The sequence below is a fragment of the Poecilia reticulata genome, chromosome 13 (genome assembly GCF_904066995.2).
Source record: "Poecilia reticulata chromosome 13, P_reticulata-male-v2, whole genome shotgun sequence".
NCBI classification, from domain to species: Eukaryota; Metazoa; Chordata; class Actinopteri; order Cyprinodontiformes; family Poeciliidae; genus Poecilia; species Poecilia reticulata.
The window spans coordinates 32,720,687-32,727,682 of record NC_088842.1 but is presented as its reverse complement, the minus strand read 5'-3'; the positions used below and the strand labels follow the sequence as shown (position 1 = coordinate 32,727,682).

At 39.9% G+C, this 6,996-nt stretch overlaps 1 long non-coding RNA gene across 2 annotated transcripts; it reads right to left on the bottom strand.

Annotated features, from left to right (window-relative positions):
• Window positions 1-297: 297 nt before the first annotated feature.
• LOC145554672 (uncharacterized) lies at window positions 298-4,394 on the bottom strand. Of its 2 annotated transcripts, XR_014090658.1 has the most exons (4): window positions 4,357-4,394; window positions 2,595-2,666; window positions 1,738-1,794; window positions 298-1,668 (listed from the first exon to the last, which is right to left on the bottom strand). It is a non-coding gene; the product is annotated as an uncharacterized LOC145554672 (long non-coding RNA). The 2 variants fall into 2 exon arrangements; XR_014090657.1 differs by lacking the exons at window positions 2,595-2,666; window positions 4,357-4,394 and having other exon boundaries at window positions 1,738-2,062.
• Between the last annotated feature and the right edge of the window lie 2,602 nt (window positions 4,395-6,996).

The window sequence follows — 6,996 nt, the reverse complement described above, 5'->3', positions numbered from 1 at the left end:
AATCAATAGACAGGTCTATATAAAGATATAATCCATGTTTCTGTCTCATATTTGTATGGCATTAAAAGGAACTTTAGGGGGGTCTGGATAAAGCCTGGGGGGGGGGCTGGGCTGAAACAGGGTGAGAAACACTGGACTAGACAGTTTGATAATCTGCTGAATGGTGAGTTTGTAAATATCCTCCTGATTCTCCAGCTGGAGTCCCCGCCTGCTGCTCAGATACTGACTGCTCAGACGGTCTCACAGAGCCCCGCTTCCTGCTGACAGGCTGCAGAATAATCTGTCAGATTATTTTCACACAGCTGATCATTTCCAGCTGAGCTGCGCGGTGGAGAAGCGTTGAGCCTGCTGCCGTCCGATCCGACCGGCGCGTCATGTGACCAAACCTTCCTCACACCTGTCTTCTCCTCTTCATCATGAGCTGCTAGCTGGGAAACATTAATCTGGATTATTGAGCCTGTCAGATTCTATTCATCTATTTACAGAGTTTAGTTTCAAACTGAAACATTTCGCACCAAAGCAAATTTTTATTCTACCAATTAAACATTTATATTAATAAATATTTAGCTCAAAGCTAAATGCTGATATTGTAACTTAGATAATAAACCTGAGACGTTTATCAGTGAATTAATAACCTGCTGAAATGTGAATGGTTTATTTTTCCAATCCGTCTCTGATCCGTTCAGGTTCTGATCCAAACCAAAGACGAACAACCGGCGGATTCACTGAAGCAAAGGAAGCTTAGAGACGAGGGAGGAAGCAGCACCTCCTGCAGGAGGAGCAGGAGGTGCTGCTTCCTGCGTTGCTCTGATCTCAGCGAAACGCTTCATCTACAAATAATATAAACTAATATTTTCCCAGAATCACCCAGAACGGCTCCTCCTGACGCTCCGTCTGATCCTGCAGCAGGAGGAGATGAGTCTGGATCTCCTGCAGATATCACACACACACACACACACACACACACACACACACACACACACACACACACACACACACACACACAGACACACACACACACAGACACACACAGACACACACACACACAGACACACACACACACACACACACACACACACACACACAGACACACACACACACACACACACACAGACACACACACAGACACACACACACACACACACACACAGACACACACACAGACACACACACACACACACACACACACATATACTGGTTTTGGTGTACTAGCAGGACACTTTTTTCAAACCAGTTTTTTGCAACACTAAACGGACACCCCTTTCCACTTATGCTAGAAAGACGTAGTAAGTTGTCAAAATCTTGTTAGAGTTACACAACATAGATCTCACTTAAAAATTTAGATACACACTTCAGAACTCAAAATACAAGAATGTGACCCAATGCTGTATTAAAAGGACAAACGATAATGAGGTGCTTGGCTCCGCCCATGACACCAACAGTAATTGTCAGGGCCAATTTTATTTATCAGGACCATGGCATACACATACAAAAAACATAAAACTCATGTGCATTAAGAAGTCCAAAAATGGAAATATGGACTATAACTAGTCCATATTTCTGTGGAGTGCATTTGTCATCCCATGAGATGTCTGAATCATCTACGGAATCAGGAGCATACTCCTCTTCTGATGATATCGCTTCACTTGAACTTTGTTCTGGACAGACCTGTTGATTAAAACATATTTTGTATACATTGAAAGCGTTTCAGCAAGAATATTTCTACTAAAAGCTTACCAGTGATGTCCTCCTTTTATTTACAATAACACATTTTGTGCAGGGACTGGTTGCAAACTAGACAGAGAAAAGTAAGAATTGACAAAGGGAGGTAGCATAAGTATTTAAAAAGTCAGTGCTGCACTATGACTCAATTTCAACATACAGCACAACTAGACATGGAAGATCATATTCAAAAGATGAACCCAATTCCCATTCTCAAAAAATTACCTTTACATCACACACCACTCCATTTCAGAGGTGAAAACAGTCCTTCAAATAAAACATTTTTCTAAACTTGACATTTCATCATGGATGATATCATGATCTCACACACAGTTAACCACCGTTAACCGAAAAAAGTGTAATCTTAAAATAAGAATTTGATCCTGACACTTGTGTAGGTATCAAAACCAATGAATTGTTATGATTAATTGTTTTGAATCGCAATAACCATGTGTTTGAACAGTACTTAGTATTCTCATGACTATTTTAGAAAATAAAAAGGTCATTGAGATAAAACTTATGTCAGGTGAGTTGCCAGAAAATAATTTGCATGCATCCAACTCAGCAGCCTGACAAGGCATCTCTATGGAGAGCTAAAATGAAGGGATAAACACTGAATGATTGTTTCTAAAATAAAACAATGTCCACCTAATGTATGAACCTATCCAGTTTATTACAGAGGATCCATGTGTCTGTGCTCATCTGAACTTAACTTTCATTCTTTTCTACATGTAATTTCAAAACTCAGTCCTCCAAATTTCTGCACCTTACATGATGAGTATTACACAAGACCAGTGTGTTTGAATAGTACTTAATATTATTTCAATGACTTTATATAAGAAACAAAGTTGGTTGTCGGAGACCAAAAATACCTCTGGAGGGTTGGTTGAACTGGATCCGCATACATCCACGTCACCAGCCTGACACAGTTCATCTTTGGAAATCTGAAATGTAAAGAACACTCACTAAATGTGAGTTTGTTGCCAATGTAGAGAACAGTCCTCCCTATTCCTGCACCTTACATTTTGAGTATTACACTGGACCCATGTGTATGTCCACTCCTAAATGTGACTTTCATTCTTCTGTACTTGTAATTTCAATACTCAGTCCTCCCTATTCCTGCACCTTATATTTTGAGTACTACACAGGACCCGTGTGTATGTGCGTTTCTAAATGTAATTTTCATTCTTTTCAACCTGTAATTTCAAAATTCAGGTTTCCAAATTTCTGCAACTTACATGATGAGTATTACATAAGACCATTGTGTATGTGCACTCCTAAATGTGACTTTCATTTTTCTGTACTTGTAATTTCAATACTCAGTCCTCACTATTCCTGCACCTTATATTTTGAGTATTACACAGGACCTGTGTGTATGTGTGTTTCTAAATGTCATTTTCATTCTTTTCTACCTGTAATTTCAAAATTCAGGTTTCCAAATTTCTGCAACTTACATGATGAATATTACACAAGACCAGTGTGTATGTGCACTCCTAAATGTGACTTTCATTTTTCTGTACTTGTAATTTCAATACTCAGTCCTCACTATTCCTGCACCTTATATTTTGAGTATTACACAGGACCTGTGTGTATGTGCGTTTCTAAATGTCATTTTCATTCTTTTCTACCTGTAATTTCAAAATTCAGGTTTCCAAATTTCTGCAACTTACATGATGAGTATTACACAAGACCAGTGTGTATGTGCACTCCTAAATGTGACTTTCATTTTTCTGTACTTGTAATTTCAATACTCAGTCCTCACTATTCCTGCACCTTATATTTTGAGTATTACACAGGACCTGTGTGTATGTGCGTTTCTAAATGTAATTTTCATTCTTTTCTACCTGTAATTTCAAAATTCAGGTTTCCAAATTTCTGCAACTTACATGATGAGTATTACACAAGACCAGTGTGTATGTGCACTCCTAAATGTGACTTTCATTTTTCTGTACTTGTAATTTCAATACTCAGTCCTCACTATTCCTGCACCTTATATTTGAGTATTACACAGGACCTGTGTGTATGTGCGTTTCTAAATGTCATTTTCATTCTTTTCTACCTGTAATTTCAAAATTCAGGTTTCCAAATTTCTGCAACTTACATGATGAGTATTACACAAGACCAGTGTGTATGTGCACTCCTAAATGTGACTTTCATTTTTCTGTACTTGTAATTTCAATACTCAGTCCTCACTATTCCTGCACCTTATATTTTGAGTATTACACAGGACCTGTGTGTATGTGCGTTTCTTAATGTAATTTTCATTCTTTTCTACCTGTAATTTCAAAATTCAGGTTTCCAAATTTCTGCAACTTACATGATGAGTATTACACAAGACCAGTGTGTATGTGCACTCCTAAATGTGACTTTCATTTTTCTGTACTTGTAATTTCAATACTCAGTCCTCCCTATTCCTGCACCTTACATTTTGAGTATTACACAGGACCTGCGTGTATGTGCGCTTCTAAATGTAGCTTTCATTCTTTTGTACTTGTAATTTCAAACCTCAGTTCTCTCCTTTTATGCAGCTTACATATCAAGTGTTACGCAAGACTTGTGTGTTTGAACAGTACTTAACATCATATCAAAAACTGTATTTTAGAAAATAAGTTGGTCGTTGGAGACCAAAATTACCTCTGGAGGGTTGATTGAACAGGACCCGCCTGAATCCATGTCACCAGCCTGACACGGTTCATCTTTGGAAATCTGAAATATAAAGAACACTCACTGAATATGAGTTTGTTTCCAATTTAGAAAACAGTCCTCCCTATTCCTGCCCCTTCCATTTTGAGTATTACACAGGACCTGTGTGTATGATCGCTTCTAAAACAGCTTTCATTCTTCTGTACTTGTAATTTCAAAACGTAGTCCTCCTTATTCCGGCACCTTACATTTTGAGTATTACACTGGACCTGTGTGTATGTGCGCTTCTAAATGTAACTTTCATTCTTTTGTACATGTAATTTCAAAACTCAGTCCTCCCTTTTTATGCAGCTTACATATCAAGTATTACACAAGACCTGTGTGTTTGAACCGTACTTAACAGTCATCCCCAACCACAGGCCGCAGATCAGTACCAGTCCGTGAACCAATTGGTATCGGGCCGCACAAGAAAATATTTTCGTGTTACATATTGTCTGAGTATGGAGGATCGTTTATTTTGAAAACCCTTTAACCGGATTCTCTCGGTTACGTCTTGCTCACCAACATTGAGCCCACAATGAGTAAGAAAGCGATATGTTAGGAAAGTTTCTTTGGAAAAGGGAAAAGAACCAGAGACAGGAGAGTGGATTTATCCTGGACTTGTAGGTGACTCCCATGTTCCAAGCCCACTCTGCATAATATGTACCGGCTTACAAATGAGGCAATGGAGCTTCAAACTGCTTTGCCATTACACCCTCTGCATTGTGTGTCATCGTTTCCAAGGTCGGATCATCTCATTGCAGAGAAACAAGCTCAGGACTCCCATTAATTTGTCATTGTCGTAAGTTAAAATTTTCATGAAAATAAATATTCGTTTTTGTGGCATTTTCAAATCTTATATTGAAGGGATGTGTGAACGTTAGCATAGCGACTAGAGTCAGAGAGCATTATGGCAGTGATCGAGACGAGAAAGAGGAGTATAGCTTGTAAGTCTTAAGTCTGGTTCACACGGCAAGATTTTAGGATTGTCAGACGATTTTCCAAATTCTGTGACCACAGAGCTGATAAAAGTACAACAGGTTTATGTGTCAGCCACATAACAGGAGCAAATCTTGCCATGTGAGCAGGCTTTAGTACAAAATGATGTCACAACTACAATCTACCTGCAATGCATATAGCTAGTGTAAGCATCAAGCCTTGACTGAATGAATAGCCTTGTGTCACGTTAATTTAATGATGGATAGCTGAAAAGTTACCGGGTTTATCAACTGTGGTAGCAATTTTGCTCCAACTCCACTCGTCATCATTTCTGTGGATATTCTTTGTACAAATGCTGAATAAACATTCATGCTGTTTCTACATATCTCCGATGTCCACCGGACTCATTTTGGGCATGTCAACTCAGCTGTTTGGGATTCCCCTCCATGAGCTACGTCACAGCGTTTTCTGATTGGCTGCCTGTCAAATTGAACAGGTTGAGTTCTAGCTCCCAATCAAGGAAAACCCTACAAGCTGTGAGAATATGCCCGATTTTAGATCGGAGCAGTCCCAATGTTCCAACGACTGGATGTGATCAGTCTTAGCATGCCATAGATGGCAGGATGAACGGTTACGATTATCGCAAGCAACGTTCTAAGATTGTTGTAAGGAGAAATTCGGGGTAAAAAAAGAAGAACCCGAGCCACAGAAAAATGGCCAAGTCTTCACCGGTCCGCCGTGATAAAAAGGATGGGGACCACTGGTACTTAATATCATTTCAAAGACTTTATCTTAGAAAATAAGTTGGTCGATGGAGACCAAAATTACCTCTGCAAGGTTTGGCTGTACGTCAAGACACGGGACGATCCTCTACCCAAATTAAGGCCATTACTGGTGCTGACTGCAGCCCAATAACCATCAGACCGCATCTGCGAGAGAAAGAAGGGCTTCAGAAACAAAACACAAAAAACGTCTTCAAAGGCCATGTCTTCTTTAACGCCACAAAATTTCCCGTTTGGACTTTGCAAGGGTGCGCCAAACATGGGACATTGAAAGGTGGAAGAAAGTTATCTTCTCTGATGAGAAAACATTTAACCTTGATGTCCTGATGGCTTCCAACGTTACTGGCATGACAAGGAGATCCCACCTGAGATGTTTTCTACATGGCACAGTGGTGGGGGGCAATCATGATTTGGGGTGCGTTTTCCTTCAATGGAACAATTGAGCTTCAGGTTGTGCAGGTTCATAAGGGAGATGTTGCAGCGGGAATCCTCATGACTGAGGGCCCTTGTCTGTGTGGTAATGATTGGGTTTTTCAACAGGACAATGCTGCAGTTCACAATGCCCGTCTGACAAGGGAGTTCTTCCAAGAGAATGACATCACTCTTTTTGAACATCGTGCATGTTCCCCGGATCTAAACCCAATTGAGAAATTTGGGGATGGATGGCAATGGAAGTTTACAAAAATGGACATCAGTTCCAGACAGTGAATGCCCTTCGTGAAGCCATCTTCAACACTTGGAGCAACGTTTCCACTAGCCTCCTGAAACATTGGCATCAAGCATGCCTAAATGATTGAAGTCATCAACTTCAATCATTCTTGAAGAGCTACCATTCTTGTAGCTCCACAAGAATGGTGGAGCTACTCATTAC